At 39.0% G+C, this 26,253-nt stretch overlaps 1 non-coding gene and 1 pseudogene across 1 annotated transcript; both read right to left on the minus strand.

The window, feature by feature from the left end:
* Positions 1-3,220: 3,220 nt before the first annotated feature.
* Positions 3,221-3,302, minus strand: LOC143675388 (small nucleolar RNA SNORD86). The gene has a single exon (XR_013171613.1). It is a non-coding gene; the product is annotated as a small nucleolar RNA SNORD86 (small nucleolar RNA).
* A 2,458-nt stretch (positions 3,303-5,760) lies between these two features.
* LOC143662925 (casein kinase I pseudogene) lies at positions 5,761-6,736 on the minus strand (annotated as a pseudogene).
* Between the last annotated feature and the right edge of the window lie 19,517 nt (positions 6,737-26,253).

Here is a 26,253-nt window from a genome sequence, read left to right on the forward strand (position 1 = left end):
CCTCATCTCAGTACTTACAGTTCAGCCCAGGCCTTTGGAGATGCAGAAAGAAGTGACCCCGGGGAAAGTTGTTGGAACCCAGAGGCCTGGAGAGAAGGCCAGCAGAGATCACCCTGTGCCTTCCCACATAAGAAAGAACCTTAGTTGAAAGTTAGTTGCCTTTCCTCTGAAGAACTAACAAGATAAATACCCTTTTATTAAAAGCCAATCCGTCTCCATCTCTGGTGTGTTGCATTTCGGCAGCTAGCAAACTAGAACACTATCTTACAATATTGAATCAGGATTAAAGGACATGCCTTTTCTGGGATACACATACTTTCAAACCAGCACACCTGCCAAGTTGCCTTCAAGAGAAATGCCATGAGCAACAAAAGTGGTTCTCTGGGGTTGACTCAGGCATAAGTATAAGTAAGCTTAGCTTCTTTCTCCTTTGCAGGAATAAGTTTGATAAGGGGAAGTCCCAAAATCCAGGCTTTGACCTATTAAATTAGTACCATGCTATTTTGACAAATGTAGCTTTGTAATATGCTTTAAAGTCAGGAAGTGTGAGTCCTCCAAATTTGTCCTTCTTTGCCAAGATGTTTTTTTTGTTATTCCAGACCCCTTTCCCTTCCAAATAAATTCGACAATTGGGTTTTCCATTTATGAAAAATACTTTATGGCAATTTTCATTGTGATTACATTGAATATGTAAATCATTTTGGATAGAATCAATATCTTAACAATATTTAGTCTTCAATACATGAACACAGAATGTCCTTCCATTTATTTAGGTTTTCCTTGATTTCTTTTAGTAATGTTTTATAGTTTTCCATGCACAAATCCTTAATATTCTTGGTTAGATCTATTCCTAGATATTTGATTTGTCTAATTGCTATTGTAAATGAGTGTTTTTTTTCTTAATTTTCTCTTCAGATTGCTCATTATTGGTGTATAGAAACACTACTGATTTTGCCTGTTCATTTTGTGTACTGCCACTTTGCTGTATTTATTTAATAACTCTATTAGCTTTGTTGAGGATTCTTCAAGATTTTTTATACATAGGATTATATAATCTGCAAATAGTAAAATTTTACTTCTTCCCTTCCAATTCGGATAACTTTTATTTCTGGTTCTTGCCTAAATGCTTTGGATAAAACTTCTGGTACAATGTTTAATAATAGTGACAGTGGACACCCTTGTCTTCTTCCAGATCTTTAGAGAGAAATCTTTCAGTTTTTCACAATTGAGTGTGCCATTAGTGACGGGATTTTCATATATTCCCTTTATTTATGTTGAGCAAGCTTCCTTCTATTCCTATCTTGCAGTATTTTTTTATCAAGAAAGGATGCTGGATTTTGTCAAACGACTTTTTTGCATCAATCAAGATGTTATAGTTTTTTCCCCTTTTGATTTGTTAGTGTGGTATATTGCATTAACTGATTTTCTTTTATTGAACCATCCATGCATGCCTGGGATGAAACCCACTTGATTGTAGTGTACGATTCTTTTAATGTGCTGTTGGACCCAATCTGCAAGTATTTTGTTGAGGAGTTTTGCATCCATATTCTTAAAAGAAATTTCAGAAATTTTGGTCCGTGATTTAGTTTCTTTTAATATCTTTATTTGTCTTTGATATTAAGGTAATATTGGCCTCATAGAATGAGTTAGGTAATGTTTCCTCCTCCTTAGTTTTTTGGAAGAGTTTGAGAAGGATTAGTATTAATTTTTCTTGGCATGACTGGTAGAATTCCACTATGAAGCTATTTGTTACTTGGCTTTATTTTTTTTTTTTTTTTTTTTTTTTTTAAAAGGAAAGACAGAGAGAAGGAAGGAAGGAAGGAAGGAAGAAAGGGAAACATCTTTAAACACTTTCTTGTTTTTTATTGTATTTTGTTTCTCCGTTTTTGTTACATGGGCTGGGGCCGGGAATCGAACCGAGGTCCTCCGGCATAGCAGGCAAGCACTTTGCCCGCGGAGCCACCGCGGCCCACCCCCTTGGCTTTATTTTGTTGGAGGTGTTTGATAACTGATTTGATCTCTTTACATGTAAAGAGATCTACTGTCTACTGAGATCTTCTATTTCTTCTGGTGTCTGTGTAGGTTGTAGTCGGTGTAGAAATTCATTCATTTCTTCTAGGTTGTCTAATTTATTGGCATACAGTTGTTCGTAGTACCCTCTTATGATCCTTTTTTTTTTCCTGTGGGGTCAGTAAATGTCCCCTTTTCATTTCTGATTTTATGTATTTGTGTCTTCTCTATTTTTTTCTTTGTCAGTCCAACTAAAAGTTTGTCAATTTTATTGATCTTTTCAAAGGAAACATCCTTTGGCTTTGTTAATGCTCTCTATTATTTATTTACTTATTTTTGATGAGTTTGTTTTTATTGGGGTGTGGGAGATGGGTGGAGCGTAGCCACCCAGGGAATGTCCATTTTAATCTTCCAGGGATAGTTTTTGCAACTTTTTTTTTTTCTTGGAGCTGCTCTTAGTGCTGACAGCCTCAGGTCCACTGCTGATGGGCTCTTCCTTGGAGAGTTTCTTCTCTTTCTTTGAATTCCTGCTGTTGCCTTCCTCTTCAAGATTGCCAACTTGTTCCTCTTTGGGGAAAGACTTCTCCTTCTTGGGGAAACTTGTGCTGACAACTTTTACTATCTCTTCAAGATTATTACTAATTAGCTCCTCCTTGAATTTTTTCTTCTAGGGTTTGGAGAAGAGACAGATGGATTTTTTCATTCCATTTTCCTGAAGTACCTCCTGGGGGTTTTGCTTTTTCTTCTTTTTGGGTCTCTCACTTATCTCCTCAAACTCTTTAGGAGTACTACTGCCATTTCCTGAAGACGTGAGAGCAATTACAACCAGTCGCTTCTTTTCCTTCTTCAGGTGTTTCTTCTCCTGCTTCTGCAGCTTCCTGGTAATCTCCACTGCAGCTTCCTCTGTTGGAACCATTGCCTCCTTCATGACATCCAGATTATTACATGGAATCTCTCCTGTTTCGTAGAAACCAGAGCCGTTCCTCGACCTGCTCTCGAAGCTTCTCCCCAAATACACTTATGAGTACCTGAGAGAAGCAATCAATTCATGAGGCAATACTGCATTTATTTGCCAGGTATCATGAGTTGCAGCCTTTGTACTTGGCAGCTGCTTGGCCAATGAAAGTGGAATGGGAAATTAGTCCATATTTGGGGGTATTTCTTCCATGTCTTCAGGGCTCTGAAGCTTTGTCCCTTCGCTGGGCCCTGGAATCACTCAGACACAAGGACTGGCCATCACGCCCATAGCAGAGGCCTGCACAGGTCAGGGAGCTCTATTATTTTTTATTATTTTGAATTTCATTCATTTCTGCTCTAATTTTAATTTCTCTTTTCTTTCGTGTTAGTTTGCTGTTTGTGTTCTAGTTTCTCCAAGTGTGCAATTGTACTCTATCTTCTTTTTAAATATAAGTATTTCAGGGTATGAATTTCCCTCTCAACACTGTCTTTGCTGCAGTTTTGATATGTTGTGTTTCCATTTTCACTCATCTCAAGATATTTACTAATTTCCCTTGCCATTTCTTCTTTGACCCACTTATTGCTTAAAAATATGTTATTTAACATTCATATATTGTGGATTTTCCAGTTCTCTGCTTGCTATCAGTTTCCAGCTTCATTCATTATGGTCAAAGAAGATGCTTTGTATAAATTCAAATGTGTTAAATTTATTGAGACTTATTTTTGACCCAACATGCAGTCTATCCTGGAGAATGATCCTCATGCACTTGAGAAGAATGTATATCTTGCTGTTTTGGGATGCAATGTTCAGTATGTCTGTTAGGTCTAGTTCATTTATCATATTGTTCAAGTTATTTGTTTTCTTACTGATCTTCTTTCTAGATAGTCTGTCTATTGTTGAGAGTGGTATATTGAAGTCTCCAACAATTATTGTAGAAGTGTCTATTTCTCCCTTTAGTTTTGCAAGTGTTTGCCTCATATATTTTGGGACAACATAATTTAGGTGCATATCTATTTTTGATTGTTATTTCTTCTTGATGGATTGCCCCTTTTATTACTATAGAGCATTCTTTTTTTCTCTTATAACAGCTTTTTAGTTAAAGTCTATTTTGTCCAATATTTGAATAGCTACCCTAGCTCTTTTATGGTCACTACTTGCATGGAGTATCTTTTTCTATCCTTTCACTTTCAGCCTGCCTATGTCTTTGTGTCTAAGGCAAATCTCTTGTAAATAATCTTGGATTATGCTTTTTTAAAAAATCCATTCTGCCACTCTGTGCCTTTGATTGGGGTGTTCAATTCATTAATGCTCAGTATTATTACTGTAAATGTAGTACTTCAGTTATTTTGCCCTTTGTTTTTTATATGTCGTGTCCTTTTTCTCTCTGTTTTCTTTTATTGCAACCTCCTTTTCTGTACAGTTAATTGACAGATCCTTCTCTCATTTTTGTTTCTTTATTTTTATAATACTTTCTTTTTTGATTACCTGGAGTTTATTTTATACAGTCTATCTATAGGCTGTTACATCTATAACCTTCTACTTTGAAAAGATACCAACTTAGCTTCAGTAGCATACATGTCTCTGCTCCCACATCCCTCTGTTTCTCCTCTTTATACTGTTTTTGTCCCTCTTACCTCTTTTTATTCGCATGTACATTATCAGGAAATATGCCATTTTTCTTGTTCAATTGTATTCTAATTCTTATAGGAATTAAAGTGTAGAGTTGTATGTTGAGGATAGAGTACTACATGTTTTGCATTTATACACTTTTAGTTACCCTTGTGAAGATCTTCACCATCTCTCCTATCTTTTCCTTTCACCCTGCATATCTACCTTTAATAATTCTTGTAGGACAGGTCTTTTGTTGATGAACTCTCTCAATTTCTGTTTATATGTGAATATTTTAAATTCTCCCTCACATTTTATTTTTTTCAGGTTTTAGTTTTTAATGAATTTGTAAACAAAAAGCTCCCATTTCAAAATAAAAACAAAATCCCAGATTATATAGATGTTTACAGTGATTACATTTATCTAAGCAGCATACATACAATTGACAATGGTTCAATTGTCAGATGTTAACTAAATCTCTGTGACAAATATATTTTTTTAATGCCAAGAACATTATAGAGTTAATGCAGAGTCCTGAGGATAAGTCTAGTAGTCACTAAGTTTTTCTAAAGTCTTCACTTTAGATGCTGTTATTTCCAGCACAGGTAAGCAGGCAGTCTTTCATATGCTCAAATACTGGAATCTTCGGTTGTTACCACATCAACTGGCTTGCAGACAAGAAGCCAACCCTTTTAAGAATGTCTCAAGTGAACAACCTGCAAACCCTAGGGATGGAAAAACCCTAAGAATCCACAATTGTGAGCACTTACAACCCTCACAATATGGCTGAAGACTGTTCGTGTTATTCTTCTGAAATGAGATCTCAAAGCAGCATAGCTCAAAATAAAGTTTTAAGAAGAAATTGGCATATGCACAATTTTTCCACCAATTTGCGTGTGTCAACTATTTAAGTTAACTTTTCCACTTGAGAAAATGCAATAGAAAACGACACCCTGTTTCACTATCTCAGTTAATATTGACAATTACAGTGGCTGCAACTCAGTATATAGCACCACCAATGCTGCCCAGAGCCAGTTTATACTGAAATTAAGTTCTTTACTCCAAGTTAATGGTTGTCCATAACCACTGGCTAGTGTACATAATGAATTAAAATTTCTAGATTTGGGGACAAACAAATACTACTTCAATCATCTGCCCTGCTTCTTCTGTCTGTTGATTCGTGCTTAGAGACCTATGGGGATTTGGGCCTGCTGACCCTACCCACTTGAAGAGGCTGCCTGCTGTGCTGCTTTCCATTTTAACATTGTCCAATCAAATGTGCAGTCATATTGGTGATTCAGGGTTCTGGAAAAAAGGTGGAATAGCTGCCTCAGACACATGTAATCCGGGCCTTCCTCAAAGCACAGCCCACGACCATGGTTTAAATGCGTAGCAAATTCTGCAGAAAACCCCTTACATAAAACCTCAACAGGAGTGGACATCTTCTTTTAACTAATCTTTTCATATTTTTGTTTCTTTGTTGCAGCCTTTAGTCCTTGCCATTGCAGGCTAGTTCTATTAAAATACATCAAGATATATCCTAATGATTCCTATGTCATCTTGGCGACTCTGTTCAATACCAAGATGTGCATTTATGCTAGCATATCGGGCAGTGTCAGTGAGATTTTTATCTTCTCTTTATGGTATGTGTTGCCTTGTCCTATTGTTTCTATACTTTTGGCCAAAGCAAAATCAATAAGGAATAACTTATTACAGTGATGCCTAATGCCCACTAGGAAGTTATCTGGTTTAATGTCTCTGTGTATAAAATTCTTTGTATGCACATATTCAATTCTACTGATCACCTGGTCAGCTAACGTAAGTACAGTTTTCACTGTGAACCTTCTTGAACAGAAACTGAAGCGGTCTTCAAGGCTGGGTCCAAGAAGATCCATGACTAGTACAGTGTGTCTTTTTCCTGACTGTACCACTGTATGTGCAGGATGCCAACCCCACCTTGAAGAATCTTACAAAGTTTGCTCTCCTACAGCAACTGGAATGCCTGGCCTTCTGAAATTCTAGCTTCCCCGCTACTTCCTTGCTGTTGGTGATGTTGATCGACAGACAAATGTCCCTAAAAGAGCCAGACCCGATCCTCCCTGCCAGTTTATATTTCCCTCCAATAATGAATTTGGCCTTGTAGCCACTGCTGCTCACCATCCTGAGAGAAGAAAGTGAGGGCTGGGGTGGAGTCCCACACCTCTGGGAGGGGGACAAGGGCAGTCCACGGAGCAAGGCTGCGGAGGAGGACACAGGAAACTGAAAACGACTCTGGGCATTATGGGGCTCGAAATCGTCCAAAGGGAACCTGATCGTCGCCTCTCAGTCAGGTTTCTTTTTGCCAGGACACAGCTGTGAGCGGGCTTTGGCAGTAGCCAGTCTGGGCCACTTGTTTCTGGGCCTCTGCTTTCTCGGTTTCGTGGTGACATTATGAACTGAAAAGGGGGCTCTGTGGTTAGGGCGCCTCCAGCTCCCACCTGGAGGGGCCCCTGTCACTCCAGCCAATCTCTCCCTCAGTTTTGAAGGATAGTTTTACCAGATAAAGAATTTTGAGCTGACGGCTTTTCTTTTTTAATGCCTTGAAAATATCGTACCACTGCCTTCTTCCATCCGTGGTTCTGATGAGATATTGACAGTTTGTCTTACTGAGGATCACTTATATGTGATGAGTTGCTTTTCTCTTGCTGCCTTCAGATTTTCTCCTTATCCTTCACATTTGACATTCTGATTAGTATGTGTCTCACAGTTAATTTATTAGGATTTAATCTGTTTGAAGTATATTGTGCTTCTTGGACATCTCTTTTTAAGAGTTGGGAATTTTTCAGCCATTATTTCTTCAAATACTCTTTCTACTCCTTTTCCCTTATCTTCTCCTTCTGGGACATCCATGATGCATGTGTTTTTGTGCTTCATGCTGTTACTCAGGTCCCTGAGATACTGCTAATTTTTTTTTCTATTCTTTTCTCTGTCTGGTTTTCTGACTGTATGATTTCCATTGCCCTCTCTTCTAGTTTGCTGATTCTTTATTCTGACTGTTCAAATATGCTTTTGTATACTTCTAATGTATTTTAATCTCTGTTGTTGCTCCTTTCATTCCCACAATTTCTGCATTTATTTTTATACTTTCAAACACTTCTTAATGATCACACACTGTTTTTTTTTGTTGTTGTTGTTGTGTTCTTTTCTTTTCTTTTTGCATAGGCAGGCTCCAGGAATTGAACCCGGATCTCCAGCTCAACAGGAGAGAATTCTTGCCACTGAGCCATCATTGCACCACCCCACACTGTCTTCTTAATATCCTTTACTTCCATATCCATATGTTCCTTCATGTCCTTGAATTGATTTAGGAGATTTGTTGGACTTTGATAAATTTTTTCCAAATTCTGCATCTTTTCTGAAGGTTTAGTTTATTCCCTTAAGTGAGCCATATCTTTCTTTTTCTTAGTAGGCATGTAATTTTTCCCAATGTCTGTGCATTTGATTGCTTGATGAGTTAACTCTGAAGGTCAGTTTCTCCCTCTTGTCTAGAATTTTATTGTTAATTGGCTTTGTGTTAAACCTCTTCTTTGATGCCTATTCCAAGTTATTCTGAATCTTTAGAGTAACCTGTGTATAACTTCTCAGACTTTCTCAGCTCATCTTCATTTGATTCTTGCCGTGAATTTGCAGTACAATTTTTAAGATTTCACTTTCTGAGCCACTGTTTCACCTCCAGAAGAAATTTCCCTTTCCTTTGTCCTTTCTCTGGAAGTCTTGATCTATTCTGTTTGCTTTTGTGTGGACTTTTCTCCCCATCTCCCGTGATATGTTTTAATTCTCTCCCTCATTCACTGTTCCCTTTTTCCTTACACTTTTCAGTTCTAGGACCCATCTTGTCCTACCTTTATTTCTGTGAAGTTTTTCTGCCTCTAATTTCTTCCATGGTGTGATATCCTACCCTGGAGAGCCAGATGGGGTCAATGCAAGAAAGGTGGGTCAATCTAGAAAGATCTGATTTGCATCTAGGTGATACAATCAACAGAAACTGGATGGAGTGAGCGCACACACCTCTTGCCCATAGATCTACTACAGTCTCTCTCTCTCTCTCCCTTTCCCTCTAGCCCCTCACCACCTGTGGACCCTTTTGGATACAGTACAACTGAGGAGCTTGTTTTCTGCTCTGGGCCTCTGCAGACTTGGTTGCCTGTGCCTGGATTTGCATGTGGTTCTAGCACCGCTCAGTGAGGCTCTACAGTCTGCATCCCTGCAGGAATGACCTTGGCCATGCTGCCTCTGCATGACTCCCAAGCTGCATGGAACTGATTGAGGGGGGAGGAGTCTGAACTATTGAATCTAGGACAGAAATTTCCTAGCTGATCTTGGAGATTATTTTTCTCTTTCTTTAATTCAGCATTTGTGGAGTCTTTCTCCAGTCTCTATCTTCTTCCAGGGTTTCTAGCAAGTGGGATTTGTCCTTTTGTTAGCTAATTCTGAGGGAATACTTTTCCAGGGGTTGTCTTAAATCACCATATTGATTTCCTTCTTTGACAATTGTGAATTATGCTACTACGAACATCAGCATACAAAGATCTGTTTGAGCCCTTGCTTTCAGTTTTTTTGGTGTATATGTAGAAATGGGATTGCTGATTCATATGACAATTCTATACTTAACTTTCTGAGGTACTTCCAAACTGTTTTCCACATGCCTGCACTATTTTAAATTCACACCTACAGTGTACAGAGTTCCTATTTCTCTACATCCTCTCCAACACTTACTATTTCCTGTGTTTTTTAAAATAGTTATGATTCCAGTGAATATGAAAAACTCTCTCATTGTGGTTTTGATTTGCATTTCCCTAATGGCTGATGCTGTTGGCCATTTGTATGTCTTCTTTGGAAAAATGTCCATTCAAGTCTTTTGCACATTTTTTAATTGAGTTGCTTGTCTTCTTGTTGTTGAGTTGTATGATTTCTCTGTACATCCTAGATACTACATTCATAATATATGTATGGTATCCGAATAAAGTTTACCATATCTGAAGGTTGTCATTTTATTTTCTTAATAAATTCCTTTGAGGCAGAGAAATTTTTAGTTTGATCAAGTCCCACTAATCTATTTTTTCTTTTGTTACTTGTTCTTTTGGTGTAATATTTAAGAAACCATTGCCTAACACAAGGTCGTAAAGAAACATCCCTATATTTTCTTCTAGGAGTTTAATGGTTATGGCATTTATATTTAGGTCTTTGATTTAGTTTGAGTTAGATTTTATATTTGGTGTGAGGTAAGAGTCCACCTTCATTTTTTACTTATGGATATCCAGTTTTCCCAGCACCAATTAGTCACCATTGAGGACAACCTTTCCATGATGAGTAGATTTGGTCTCCGTCAAAAATCATTTGGCCATAGATATGATGACCTATTCTAAACTCTCAATTGTATTCTGTTGGTCTATATTTCTGTCTTCTGTCAGTAAAATGCTGTTTTGATTACTGTAACTTAGTAATAAGTTTTAAAATCAGGGTGCATGAGTCCTCCAACTTTGTTATTTTTCAAGATGGCTTTGAATATTTGGGGGCCCTCTCACCCTTCCATATGAATTTGATGATTAGCTTTTCTATTTCTGCAAAGAACAATGTTGGAATTTTGATTGGGATTGCATTGAATCTGTAAATTGCTTTGGGTTGAATTGACATCATAGCATTATGTAGTTTTCCAATCCATGAACAAGTAATGTCCTTCCACTTATTAGGTCTTTTTTAATCTTCAACAGTGTACTTTCTGTGTATAAGTCCTTTCCAATGTTGGTTAAATTTATTCCCAGACATTTCATTCTTTCAGTTGCTATTGAAAATGGAACTTTTTTCTTAATTTCTTTTTCAGATTGTTTATCACTAGTGTATAGTAATACCAGATTTAGCATGCTGGGGTTGTTCTCCACAACTTCGCTGAATTCATTTTTTAAATCTGGCAGCTTTGTTGAGGATTTTTCAGGATTTTCTATGTATAGGGTCATCTTATCTGCACTTTGGTAAGCTTTATCTCTTCCTTGCCAAAATGGATACATTATATTTCTTTTTTTTTCCTAATTATTCTGGCTAGGATTTCTAGTACACTGTTGAATAATAATGGTAAAAATGGGCATCTTTGTCTTGTTCCTGATCTTAAAGGGGAAGTTTTCAATCTTTCACCATTGAGTGTGATGTTATCAGTGGGTTTCTTATATATGTCCTTTATAGTGTTATGATATTTTCTTTCATTCTTAATTTTCTACATTTTTAAAATCAAAAAGTGGAGTTGGATTTTGTCAAATGCCTTTTTTGCAAAATTGAGATGATCATTTGTGTGTGTTTTCCATTATTCTATTAATGTGATGTATTACATTAATTGTTCTTATGTTGAACCACCCTCACATTCCTGGGACAAATCCCTCCTGATTGTACTGTAGAATTCTTTTAATGTGCTATTAGATTCAGTATTTTGTTGGTGATTTTTGCATCTGTATTCATAAGCAATACTTCTCTGTAATTTTCTTTTCTTAGGTTACGTTATCTGGTTTTAGTGCTGTATTGGTTTGCTAAAGTTGCCAGAATGCAATATACCAGAAATTGAATGACTCTTATAAAGGGAATTTATTATGTTACAAATTTACAGTTCTAAGGCCAAAAAAATGTTCAAACTAAGACATCCAGGTAAAGATACCTTGACTCAAAAAAGGCCGATGTCTGTCACATGGGAAAGCATATGGCTGGCATCTGCTGGTCCTTGTTCCTGATTGCCTTGCTTCCACTTCTGATGCCAGTGGTTTTCTCTTTAAGTATCTGTAGGCCTTCACTTAACTTCTCCAGGACATAACTCTGGGTTCTGGCTTCTTTAACATCTTGTGAGAAGGCATATGGTGATGTCTAATGGGCTCTGCCCATATCTAGGCATCTGCTCTCTCTGTCGGCACTCCAAGCATCTCCAAGCATCTGTGTCTCTGTCACAGATGAAGCAGTTGTTCTCTAAGCATTTGCATCTGCAGTATCGAAATGTTTTGCCTTATAAAGGACTGTAGCAAACTAATCAAAACCCAACTTGAATGAGTGGAGTCACATCATCATCTAATCAAAAGCCCACACCCACAATTGGGTGTGTCACATCTCTATGGAAGTACCTTAACCAAAGGTTACACCCAGAACTGGATGTGTCACATTTCCAAGGAAACAATCCAGTCAAAGTTTCCCACCCTAAACAATAGATCTGACCCCAGAAGATTGGATCAGGATTAAAATTCAACTCTTCTGGGACACATAATAGTTTCAAACAAATATAAGTATTAAGGTGATTTTCACTTCATGTAATGAATTGGGAAGTATTCCCTCTTCAGTATACTCTTAAGAGTTTTGGAAGAACTCGAGCAGGATTTATATTGATTCTCCTTAGAATGTTTGATAGAATTCACCAATGAAGATGGTCTTGGGCTTTTCTTTGTTGGGAGTTTTTTGAGGATTGATTCAATCTCTTTGCTTGGTTTTAGTCTCTTGAGGTCTTCTATTTCTTCTAGAGTCAGTGTATGTAATTAGTATATTTCTAGGAATTTGTCCATTTCTTCTAAGGTATCTAATTTGTTGTCATACAATTGTTCATTGTATCCTCTTATAATTCTTCTTATTTGTGTGGGGTTGGTATAATGTTTCTCCTTTCATTTCTGGTTCTAGTTATTTGCAAGTTCTCTCTTTATTTCTCTGTCATTCCCACTCTAAGTTTGTCAATTTTATTGTTCTTTTCAAAGAACTAAGAACTTTTGTTTGCATTGATCCTTTCCATTATTTTTAAGTCTCTATTTCATTTCTCTCTGCTCCAATCTTTATTTCCTTCTTTCTGCTCACTTTGGGTTTGGTTTGCTCTTCTTTTCCTAGTTCCTCCAATGTGAAGTTAGGTCTCTGAAATTTCATCATTTGGAATGTAAACATTTAGAGCTATAAATTTCCCTTTGAGCACTGTCTTTGTTACATTCCTTAAGTTGTTTTGTTATATTTTGTTCTCATTATTATTCACCTAAAATGTTTCCTAATTTCCCTTGTGATTTCTTCTTTAACTCAATTGTTATTTAGTAACGTGTTGTTTAATTTACACATATTTGTGAGTTTTCAGGTTCTCCCTCTCCTACTGATTTCTAGTTTCTTTCGATTGTCATAGAAAAGGCACATTTTATGATTTCAACATTTTAAAAATTATTTACACTTGTGTTGTAACCTAATATTTGGTCCATCCTGGAAAATTCCCCATAGGCACTAGGAAAGAATATGTATTCTGCTGCTGTCGTGTGAAGTGTCTTATATATGTCTGTAAGTTTTAGTTGGCTTATAATATCACTTAAGTCTTCTATTTCCTTATTAGTTTTCTGTCTAGATGTTTTAGTCATTATTGAAAGTAGTGTGTTGAAGTGTCCTATTTTTAATTTGGAGTGGTCTGTTTTTCCCTTTGTTTGTCAATATTTGCTTCATATTTTTTGGAGGCTTTGATTTCAGGTGCATATATATATTTATAGTTGGTATATCTTCATGTTGAATTGACCCCTTTATCAGTACATACTCTCTTTCTTTGTCCTTTTTAACAGTTTTGACTCAAATACTGTTTTATCTGATATAAGTATAGCTATGCCAGCTTTCTTCTGGTGACTGCATGGATATTTTTTTCTTTTATTCACTTTCAAAGTCGTTGTGTCTTTGAATTTAAGGTGAGTCTTATGTAAATAGTATATAATTAAGTCATACATTTTAACCTTTCTGCTTCTGCCAATATCTGCCTTTTGAGTGAATAGTTTAACCATTCACATTTAAAGTAAGTACTGATAGCACAAATCTTTCTCCTTCCATTTGTTATTTGGTCTTTATAAGTCTTGGACATTTTTGTCTCTTCATTATTCCATTAATGTTTATTTTCATATTTACTTGATTTTTTGTAGGGTAATATTTTAAGTCTCTTCTCATTTCTCTCTGTGTATGTATTTCAAATATTTTCTATATGGTTATCATAGGGCTTAAATGTGAAAGCTTAATTCTATGACATTCTTATATGATTTGATACAAACTTAACCTTAATAGCACAAGCAAAGTGTGCTCTTATAACCTCCAGTTCTCAACTTTTTTTGTTGTTGTACTTATTACAAATTAAATCTTTTAATTTGTGTTTCCAAAATCCTAGATTTAGGATTACTTTTTTTTTTTTGACATGGGCAGGCTCTGCAGCATTACTTTTTATGCATTTGCATTTTACAACCTACTAAGAAATAAAAAGTGGACTTACATGCCAAAAATACAATATAAAAAGTACTGGTAATTTATAATAAATCATATGGCTGCCTTTACTGGAGATTTATTTCTTTGCATAGCTTTGATCTGCTATCTAATGTTTTTTCCTTGCAATCTGAAGAATCCCCTTTAGCATTGCTTGTTGGGTGGGTCTAGTGGTTATGTAGTCCTTCAGGTTTTGTTTATCTGGAAATGCCTTAATGTCTATCTCACTTATTTTCATGTGTCTCCCTACATACATATATATTTCTATATCCACACATACACACACGAAGACCCAGATATGTGATATGTGTATCATAGGGAATTTCATTCACAACATTTTTTTGGGGGGGAGCATGGGCTTGGGCTGGTAATCAACCCAGTTCTCCCATATGGCAGGCGAGAATTCTACCACTAACTACCCATGCACTCCTCCCTCATTTTTGAAAGACAGTCTCATCAGCTATTAAATTATTGGTTGGCAATTATTTTCTTTCAACACTTTAAATATTTCATCCCACTGCCTTCTTGCATCCATTGTTTCTGATGAGAATTTGGCACTTAGTCTTATTGGGTCTCCTTTGTACATGATACATTGCTTTTCTGTTGCAGCTTTCAGAATAATCTCTTTGTTTTGGCATTTGAGTGTTTCATTATAATGTGTCTGGGCATGGTTGTCTCAGTTTATACCATTTGAGTTTTTTGGGGTTTCATGAATGTGTGTACTCATGATGCCAGCATTAGTTTGCTCCAGGCTGTTTCAATATGATTGTTTTACAAACTACTTTAACTGTCCACATACTGCTTCTGCCTGAAGGATAAGTTCTGGGACAGCAAGTTAGAGATGAATTTTATGATTCAGTATTTCTTGTTGCCACTTGATATATTGGTACCAACAAGCAGGCACCCCAGTGTGTGCTTAGAGATTATGTTCCTTCTGGAAGAGGGCCAGGGACTCACAAGGGAATCACAGGATAATTCAACATAGTGCTGACCAGGGGATGGTGAAAGAGCCTGCAAGGGTACTACATGCTTCCCCTACCATTTTAAATAATGTATTCTTGATTTGACACTTGCCCAGTTACTGTAGCCCTTGAACTAATTTTTAGAGTTTTGAGAAAGTTGTCTCTGCCAGGTTTTGATAATTTTTTATTTTTATTTTTTTGATAAATTTTTAATAGATTCTGTGGGACAACAGAACTCTGGACCCATCCTATGCTATCATCCTGGTCAATCAGAAGTCCCCTAGAGACACTTAAAACTCGATAATAGGCTATGCTCAATACCAGTTTTGGGAGTGGGTGAGAGATTTACCTTCACCTAGTTGCAGACTCTGGCTCAATGCTCAACAGACATGCTTTGGTACTGCCTGTCCAGAGTGCAGACAGGAGTTTCCATGCCCCATGCCAAGATACTGTGAGATGTTTGCACATGACCAACCTTATGCCTGTGCCCAGGTCCTTCCCTGGTTGGAGGATGGCAGCGATTGAAGGGTATGGAAGGACAGGCTGGATGGGGTCAAGGGAGTGGGGAAACCAGAGCAAAGGACCTGTTCTGGGAAGATGGTGGGAGATGAGACCATGCAGAGGCCTATTGTCTCATTGGACTTCACTTACAAAACACTAATTCAAAGATAAAATTATTAAAAATTTCAAGAGGGCAACCAGCGTATTAAGCCCCAAGTGCGTTATCTTCCTGAACATGGGGTCCTGAACAACTGCACTGGTCATATGTTCATGATGCCAGCTTTGCCCACTGACCCTACTCTAACAGGGAGATCATGATAACACTTTGGGTCTTTGGCTACTGATGTCAACTCAGACACTGTGTCAAAGAGTGTTCTAAGTGTCTGGGTATTCCCCTTACCTAGCATATAGCCATCCAAGTAAATGGTCATAATTCCCTTTGTAAAGGAATGAGAGAATCATCACAGTATGTACTTGCCATGACATTGCATGTCTTTCACCTAGGGACCAGCCACCTCTTCAGTCAATGGTTTCTGATCTTTGAATTGGCTCAGGAGTGGGATATCAGCAAGGATCATGACTTTTTATTAAGGTGACCACCTTTAGCCTCTGTCTGCCCCATTCTTGCTTTTACTTGTTGATAAATGTTAAACAGTATTCTAGTTGGCCATTCATCTATTTTATCCCTAGGGAAATCATGCTCTATTATTCACCTACTCAACTTCCTATGGGTTAAGCTCCTTTGACTATTTTCTGACTTGTTGGTCATCACATAAATTGTAGACTCCTGGCTTCTGGTGATTACACACTGCTACTTAGCCTCTAAGATCTGTGGCTGGTCAATGAGCCAGCTGCAAATCCATCTCCATTTTACCACCTAGTTTTCTTGGACCACTTCTGGTACCACTTATGTTAACCTGGGTCCTCTGAAAAGTAGACACTAAAATGGTTGAAATGTGTAAGAACTTCATAAGGAGAAATGTCTGTGAGGGAAATTGGAGAGGGAACCAGGGAGGTTGAGAAAATCTTAGACCAAGTCTGACCCTGAATGAAGGAGAGAGTAAGCGAGAGAAATTTGGATGGAAGTGTCTTAGACTACTGTGCAGTTCTAAGGAATGTTTGGCAAAGCTATTGAGGATCCTGAGTCAATGTTGTCCATTGGAAGATTCCTGCATCTCCCAGGAATAGGCCTGTGTTTGAATTCCTACTATGCTCCATCATTGGCTAGGATGAGCCCATACAAAGGATGGCCCAGGTGCAAACACAGTGATGGATTTCAGTGCCCAGCAGAGAGAAGCTCTTATGAGTCATGTAGTGGGAGATTTGAGAGATTCTTGTGGCCACCATAGCAGCAATTGGAATGCTCTATATCAGTGGTTGGACCCAGAAGTGTTTTAGAGTCAACATTTCAAAGATGAAGGGTGAAAAGTCCACTAGATGTTTACATTGTATTCAAGTAGTGAATGATGATCATCTCATGATGACCATCTCTATAATATTTCACTCACCCACATATCTTTAGCATGACTAATTTTTTCAATAAAAACCCTTTTCTAACATCCATTATGCTAATTGATAAAATCTCTGGTGCTGAGTGGAAATAAAGATAGCTGAAATTTTGTCTCTGGAATGTGATCTTTTGATTAAGTGCTGGCTGAATACCCCTGGAATGTAAATTCTTGCTTAGAACAATTAGGCAACCCAGGTTATGGAATAAAATGAACTGGCACACACTTACATAGCTCACTGAATCTACACAGAAACATGTTAAAGCAAATTAGAGTTGACATAACATGTTGGTACTCACATATGGCAAAAATAATGGAGGTGGAGTAAAAAAGACTAAAGTCTGGGATAAAATGAGTTAATCACTGAAAACCCTTGGAACTACAAATGAATGGTAGACATTATTATTATTATAGTATCTCGCCATATCACTATTTGATGGCATTTTAGAGTACTATAAAAAAAAGCCTTACATCTAAGGGACATCCAGGATTTCCTCATTTCTCTTTGCCAGGATATGAACAGAGGCAAACAGAGGCTGCAAGTGGTAATGTCTGTGGTAGAAAAAGGGGACTGAACCAGCATGTGCTTTCCACATCCAGGGTGTATATGGATAGGTGGCTGGATTAGGTGAGCACTGAAAAGAAAAGCTATACCCCTGACTCTATTCACAGATGTGTCAATGAGGGAGTGCAGGGAAACACCTATCCACTCAGGTGGAAGTTCTGATTGATCAGCATTTGTGTCAACATCACAATGATGTTGGGCTTTGAAATTTATAAACCTTTTCTCACAGTATATTGTCTCATTTAATCCTCACAACCCTGAGAGGCAAGTAGTATTTTTGCTTCTGTTTTACAGATGAAGAAATATATGACTCAGATTAAATGAGGTTCCTAAAGTATACATAGGCATGGTGAAGCCTGAACTGCAATCCAGCTCTCCTGTCTCCCAGACCCACATGTGTTCATTTTGAGCCACCACTAGTTAGTGTTGGGGATACAGAAATGGTTAGGACACTTTCTGTGCACTGAAAGAGCACCTCTGTACTAGAATTCCTTGAAAATATTTGTCATTGCTAGGAATTCTGGAGAGACAGAGAAAGAGTACATCTTCCCTGCATAAGTTTAAACTCTTGAAGGTTTTTTTTCCCCCTACCTTTCTATTTTGGAACAATTTAGATTAACAGAAAAGTTGCAAAGAGTGTTCCCATATGCCCTTAACCCAGCTTCCTCTGATGTATAACCATGGGACTTTTGTTAAAACTAAAAAATTCACATTGGTACATTGCTGTGAATTAAGCTTAAGATGTTACTCAGATTTCCTCAGTTTTTCCACTTATGTCTCTATTTTTTTGTTCCAGGATCCAATCTAGGGCAACAAATTGTGATTAGTCATCATGGTGTCTAAGTCCTCTCAGGGCTGTGATACTTCCTTGGTCTTTCCTTGTCTTCCAGCACATTGACACTTGAAGAACATAGCTCAAGTAATTGACTCAATGTCCTTCAATTTGGGTGTGATTGATGGTTTCCTCATGACTAGATTGAGACTGTGAATTTGGGGTAAGAGCACCCAGAGATGATCTGCCACACTTTCACATTATACCAGTGGGCCCAGGATAGCAGCCTGGCTGTTCCAGGTGTTGGTGACCTTGATCACTTAGTGAAGTGAGGCTGTCAAGTTCCTCCACTTGACAGCTGTTTTCCCTTCCCATACTGGATTCATTCAAAACAAGTGTAAGTCTAGCCCATAAGGAACGGAATAAAGTACTACATCCTGGAGACGAGAGTATCACAGAAATTGGAACACATATTTAGACCACCACAGCAATTAATACATATTTTGGGAGGAAATAGTTAAGGATATGCAATAGTCCTGTTTCTCCTTAAAGTAGCACCCATTACTTTAAGCATTCATTAGCAGATCTTGCCTGAGGCGATTATTTCTGTGGTGTTCTAATTGTGATTCTCTATTTCCCTCATTCTTTTTACATTTATTAATTAGAAGTCTTCTGTAAGGAAAATTTGTTCCCTATCCCCCATTTCTTTATTCATGCAATCATTTATTTATATCAATATTGACTCATGGGCATATCTTTTGTCCCTTAAATTATAATCTATTTTATCTCTCATATTATTCCAGCTTTGGCCTTTGGGGACTCTTTCAGGCTAGCTCTTGTGTACCTTTGACATGTTTCAATCCTTTTTAAAAAAACCAAGCAAACAACTTCCCTATTTTCTGGCATTATAAGATATTCCAGACTCATCTTGTATTTCCCTGTCCATCCATAGAATTCACCATTTCTCCAAGAAGTCCTGATTTCTTCCATTAGAGGATTGCATTTGGAAATCACAATTTGGGCACTAAGTTGTACTACTTGCTGTTGGGGTGTTACTACTTCCTGCCCCACTCTGTGGCGGTGTTTACTAATGTACTTATACACACAAAATCGATAATTATTTCTTTGTCTATCCATCTGTATCTACGTTGAACTATACAGAAGCACACACTGATGTCGTCAGCACCAACCCAATATGACAGGGTTCATTCTAGTATTCCCTTTTTGCTTATTTGTTATTTCTTCCTCCAATAGTGTTCTAGTTTGTAAGCTGCCGGAATGCGATATACCACAACTGTAACAGCTTTTAAAAAGGGGAATTTATTAAGTTGCAAGTTTATAGTTCTAAGGCCTTGAAAATGTCCAGATTAAGGCAAGGCTGTAAGAGTGTCTAAAATAAGGCATCCAGGGAAAGATACCTTGACTCAAGAAGTCTTATGGGTCCAGAATACCTCTGCCAGCTGGAAAGGCACATGGCAATGTCTGCTAGCTTTCTCTCTCAGCTTCTCGTTTCATGAAGCTCCCCTGGGAATGTTTTCCTTCTTCATCTCCAGATGTCTCTGGCTGTGTGGATTCTGTTGGTTCTGGTGTTTCTGAAGCTTTTTCCAAAATGGTTCCCTCTTAAAGTTCTCCAGTAAGCAACCCCACCTTAAATAGATGGTGACATATCTCCACAGAAACCATCTAATCAAAAGTTACCACCCACAACTGGGTGGGTTATATCTCCATGGATATAGTAAAAAAGATTCCACCCAGCAATATTGAATGAGGATTAAATGATGTGACTTCTCTGGGGCACAAACAGCTTCAAACCAACACAAACAGGGAGAAACCTCAAAAAGGATTTTCAAGCTTGGAGAAAGACTCTTTAAGCTTGTGGATGATGAACAACAAATAGGAAGTAGAATGGGAGACCAGAGAACATATCTGTGCTTGGGATACAGACAGCTCTATTTTGTAGGACAGTTTTGCCCAAATTGTAAAAACTTTTAGGAATGTTAAAGAATGCTCTGGGGAAAAAATCCACATTTAATCAAAACACATATAAGTTGCTGCCTATGCAAGTTTTCTTTATTCATTTAATAAACTAAAATATAAAATAGAATAAGATTCTGAGCCTCCATTTTTCAAGCACAGTAAGAAATCTAATATCTGTGGTTATTGAGGCTCCCTAGCCAGGGACATAGTACACCCAGGAAAAAATGGAGGGGGGTCCAAGCTTGAAAGGGCTTTGTATGGCCCACAGCCACTGCTGAACCTTGATACTACACCCTCCTCAGATACTCTCAGAATGGTCTTCCCTTCTGCCCATTAGCTTGGCTACAGGAACCCTCAATCCCCTACTCAGTGTTGGTTCCACCCTTCATTGGCAACCATACAGCCAACCCCCCCTTCTGAAGTCCCATGACATTTAGGTGTTCAGGGCTGACCATCTGCTGGAATCTGCAAACCTCAGGGAAGCCAACCTCCAGGACCAAGCTAGTCTTGCTTCCCCTCAAAGCCACACAGCCTCCAAAGCTCCTTTTTCTAGGAAACGAGCTTCTCTGCCTTGCAAGCATTTAGAGAGGCCATCCATCAAGGCCAAGGTGGGTGCTATCTTCAGGATGATCTGTCCTCATCCAGCTGAGGCACAACATGCTGCTGACTTACCTCGGAGGCAAGGCTGGTCAGAAATTCAGAACACAAAGTGCTGGCTGCCTTCCTCTTAGGGAAAAGTCACCCTTTCCTTCTTTTGCTGAAGATCCTGCCTCAGGGAGAAGAACAGACACACTAAGTAATTTCTAAATGAAACTGTGGAGCATAACTCCATGCCATATTCATTTGAGAAGAGCAGGATAAACAAAAATTAAACAAGTTTCTTTATAGCAGACCTTCTCAGAGGCTTTATTCTGTTAACAGGCATGGGAAGGGCTGTGGAGGCAGTGGGTGGACGATGCAACAGTTCCACACATTTCTGGCCAGAAATCTCTTTTTACGATCTCTCTTGGTGCTAGCGTTCTCAGAACACACCTTTGGAAGTTCCTGGTGGAGGAAAGAAAAAGTGCAATGCAATCCTGTTTTATACATTTTTTTTTTATCATGACTAATAACGACACTCATTTAGAGTACCTACTACGTGCCAAGTACTGAATACCACCACTCAATTGATCCTCACAGTACCCATCGAAGGCAGACAGATTTATTCCAGCTCTAAGGAACTGGGAGAGGTACAGAGAGGGGAAACCACCTATACAAAGCCACACAGGGAGGATTCAGGCCCAGGTCTACTCATTCCCTTTCTTCAAGCTGCCCTCTGGAGCCTGCTCCTTTAACCCACTTCCATCATCAGAGCAGTCACCACTACCACCCCCAAGTAGATGGCAGGGCCTTCTTTCTACTGTCCACATTGGAAATCCCTTTGGTACCACACCCTCATTTTTTAGGAGGGCATACCTGAGGCCCAGAGAGAGAAGCATCTCACCCAGCACACAGCAAGTCAGCAGCACAGACAGAAGTGTTCTGATCTTCTAACTTCCAGGCCACAGCTCTTTCCAAGAGCTGATTATTACAGTAACCAGAGAGGGCTTGCAAGTTTCCACACAGAGGTGGGAAATGTGCTTAGAAGTCAAGCAAACATGCTCTGCCTGCTGCACACCTCTCTTCCTGTCTACCTCATACACAAATACCCTCCCTCCGTATGGTGACTCCCTCCCCCACTTTTTCCACCATCATCCCGCCCAGATCCAGCCATTTACAGCTCTGGTCAGTTCTGCATCCCTAACAGGTCACTGGAGAAAATGATTTTAAGCAGTGTTGTATTATGAAAAGAGCATTGGCTTAGATATCAAGGGGTATGGGTTCTAATTCTAGATCTGCCCTTTAAGAGCTGCCCCTTCTAGGGAGTTATGTGACACAAACAAGTTACTCAACCTTTGAAAAATGGAGCTGAAATGGCTTCATTTGTGCTATTGGAGTTAATAGAAAATATACCTTGAATATCCCTGCTTCTTCACCACCACCCCCAAATCCCAGTGTAAGCCGTTGATACTTTTGCTGGGATTGCTGCAACAGCCTCTTAACTGGCCTTCCTGCATTATTTTTTGTAGTCAGGAGTAATCTTTTAAAAACGTAAGTCTGATAAAAGGCTTCTCTTTGCACTTAAGATGAATATTCCACATTTTTATCACGTAAGACCTTGTATGATCTGACCCCCATCTACCTCTCTACCTCACCATCCTCTTCACCAGCTGGTCCCCAGCTCCACTATCTCTTCTGTTGTTTCAGGCTAAGCAGCAAGCTCTTTTCCTTCTCACTTGCTATTCCCACTGTTTGAGATTCTCTTCTCCCTCTTTTCACCAAAGGCTACTATTCATTCTTGAGGTATCAACTTATCTTTGCAAAAGAAGCCTGCCCTTTTAAATACAAGCCCCCTCTTTCCTTACTTCATACTACCCTTTCATTTCCTGCATAGCACCTACCATGATTTATAGTCATACATTTCATTGTAATTCCTTGATCAATGCCTATCTCCTCCCATAGGGTATAGGTCCCTTTGAGGACAGAGTGTACCTATTTTGTTCATTTTGTTTACTTGGTGCATAATGAATGGTTACTCAAGAAGTACATGGTGTATGAGGGATGAATAATGAAGAGGTACTTGAAGAGCACTGGGTACAAGGCAGATCCTTGACAAGTCTTCGTAATCCTGTCCTCTCCCTTCCTCCTCCCAGTGGATGCAGACAGAGCTCAGTACTCAGGAGTGAGCACAGTCCCTCCCTCATTCTGGTTCCCCATTATTGAGAAACCCCAATTCAGAACTTGTGGGTCTGGCAAGGAGCCACTAAGACTGTGGAGTCAGGTCGGGCAGGTCCAATGGCAGCCCCCGTCACCCCAGAGGGCAGGGGTGGCCTGTGGGGAGTGGGAAAGGGCTGCTGAGGAGCCAGGCCCCCTGGGTCCTCATCAGACTTGAACCTCCCTGGCCTTTTCTCCGCCCCCTGTGGAAAGCAAATTCTGTCCTATCTGATGCCAATTGTGCTGCTGCTTGTTTTGTTGTATGCGCTGCTAGGCAACTGGCCTGTTTTTGCTTATTTACCTCCCCTGGGTCATTTCACAACACTTTGTAATAAGCTCTGCTCTCTCTGGTGCACATCTGGTTTGGATTTAGCCTGTCAGAGCCCCTCTGCAAAGAGAGCTAGTACTTTCCCCGGCAGTAACCAAGACGGACCCCCACCGCTCTGGCTGTCTGGCCTCCTTGGCTGGCCCTCTCCAGGCCCAGACACTTTTTATTCACCCAGCCTCTCCTTGCCTTTATCACTCTGCACCTCCTACTCCTCTTTTTCAACAGTTTACACATTTCAAATCCTGAAGAGGGAGAAATTTTTAGAGTGAAAAGACTGATGAGGATTCAAGGAATATTAGAGCATGAGGGAAATTTAGAGAGAAATAAATCTGAGCCCCAAACCCAAATCCCATTCTATGCTTCACTCATTTTTAAAGAGCTCACATGGAGAGGGGAACTGACTTCCCAAAGTGACAGGAAAAGATAAGGACAGGCCAAGATCCAGGTTCTTTGGCATCCCTCTCCCTCACCCTGCAGCCTTCCCCCCAAGAAGACCACCTTGGGTCAGAGTGGGTTAAATGAGATCTTATTAGGTTTGAATGAAATAGGTTAACTCCTCCTTCTTTTCTGGGAAGAAAACCTGAAAATTTCTTGTGAGATTTTTCAAAAAGATCAATAGAGTGTCAGAGGCATAATGTCATTTAAAGTGAGAGAAAGAGAGACAGAGAGAAAGAATAAAAATTTCCTATTTCTTTACCCAACTGCAAAGAATATATTGGCCAAAGCAGGGCATTCATTCATGAAGTGGGGTTGGGAGCAAACACAGGTCACCTCTCTCTGCTGCCCCATTGTTCCCTGGCACACACATTACATGCAGAATAAAATCCAAAGTTCTGGCAATGCTTTACAAAGCTCTATAAGATCTGGCCCCTGATACCTCTCTGACCTCATCCCCCTCCCCATCCACTCTTGTACATTCAGCAACAATGACTTACCCAGGAAAATAAAAGGTTTCCTTGGTCTGGAAGCAACTGACAGCTGGGCAGAGCTGAGTGAGCAGAGAAATGACTGGGTTTCATGCCTTCTTTCCCTATCAACTGAGCCCCTTTGGGCAGTGGACAAAATGTTCAAACTGCTTTATTATTCTTCTTAACCCTTATCTACACTTGACATAGAGGTATATTTTTGCTTGTTGGCTGTCACCCCTACTGGAATGTAATCTCCATGAAGGCAGGGTTTTTGTTCTGTTCATTGGTAGTCTTTGGCACCTAGGATAGTTTCCATGATGACTGGGGCTCAATAAGGATTTGTTGAATGAATGAATGAATAAATGAATGAATTTATGAATGAATCTTTTTCCTCCAGCTTATTCACATGGTAATATTTCCTTATACTTTTCTCTAATCTACAAAATATAGTGAGGATCTATCATCTTAGAATTTAAATCTATCATGAATGCTACCTCATTTCACTGTTACGCTGCTCATCTCTGAACTTTTGGAGCACATGCTATCCCTCTGCCTAGAATGTTCCTCCTAGTTCAACTCTGCATCTCCCTGATGGGGTCTGATCTGTGGTTTGATGTAATAGTGATTATTACTTGTCACTCTGTGCCGTATTGATTAATCAATGAAGGACAAGGGAACCAGACGGTCAGCTATGTGCCAACTAAGTAGCAGTCCATGGTCTCTTTCCTCTGAGGTTTTCTACTGATCCTTTTTCAGGTTCATTTTGCTAGTTGTTGACCTTAGATACAGAACTCTTAGGGTATGAGAGTGCAGTGATGTACAAAACAGAATTCTTGATTGTTTTCTTCCTCAAATCTGCTTCTCCTACAGTTACCCACTGTGAATAGCAACACCATCCATTCAGTTTTCTTAAAACAAAAACCTAGGACTTAGCTATTAATCCAGAGTTCATCATTCCCCATTCCCATGCCATCAGCCAATCCTATGAACTCTATCTCTATAACACATCCCAAATCCATTTTCTTCTCTCCTTCCATTGCCCTATCCTACTCCAGATCCCCAGCATTCTCACCTGCACTCTTTATTTTCACCCTCCATTGCCCAACAAATGATAAGAATCAAGTTTTAAAACAGAAGGTAGATCATATTGTTCCTTGACTTAAAACTGTTCAAATGGCTTCCCATTACACTTAAAATAAAAAACCTAGTTCAATGGTAGAATGCTCGCTTTTTGTGCAGGAGACCTGAGTTTGATTCTCGGACCACGCACCTAAAAAAAAAAAAAAAATCCAGTTCTTTATGTAGGCCCCAAAGGGCTCAAACTGGCTTCTGTTGACCTCTTCAGCTTTAGTTCATATCATTTCTCACTCTACTTCAGTCACACTAGCCCTCTTTCTGTTCCTTGAATAGGCCAACATATTCCAATGTCAAGGCTTTTGCTCTGTGACCTCTCCTTCAATGTTCTTCCATAAAATATTAATGTGGCTGATTCCTATTGAGCATTTGGGTCTTGACTGAAATGACATGACTTCAGAGAAGTTTTTCCTGGCTACTCAATTTAGTATAACATGACACCCCCATCTCCTGTACAACCACACTCTCTCATGTCATTTTGTTTTAAGTTCTCCATAATATGCACAATCAAATGTTTATTTGTTTATTTATTGCCTGTCTCCCCCCAATTATAATGAAACTATGTAAGGGCAGGGACCTTCTATGCTTTGTTCACCCCTGTGTCCTGAGCACCTAGAACAGGGACTGAGCCATAATAGACATTCAAAAATGTTCGTTGAATGAATGATTGGATAAATAAGTCAATAGCAACTTGAAGATGGACTGATAGTGAGGAGTCCTGGTTCAAATTTGACTCAGCTGGTCTCAAACTGTGTGACTCTGAGCATGTCATGTATCTACACTGGGCCTCTATCCCTACATCTGTAAAATGAGGTCTGATTTTTACAATCCTTAAAGTTCTTTCTAGCTTCCAGATAGTCTGATCCTATCCATTTGTCCATATTGTTGACCATCAAAAGCTGCCAAAGACAGGTGATGACAGCAATGACCCAAATAAAGTTGATGAATTATTTTTTTAATCGTATGCAACA

Source organism: Tamandua tetradactyla, chromosome 2 (genome assembly GCF_023851605.1).
Source record: "Tamandua tetradactyla isolate mTamTet1 chromosome 2, mTamTet1.pri, whole genome shotgun sequence".
In the NCBI taxonomy this organism is placed as follows: Eukaryota; Metazoa; Chordata; class Mammalia; order Pilosa; family Myrmecophagidae; genus Tamandua; species Tamandua tetradactyla.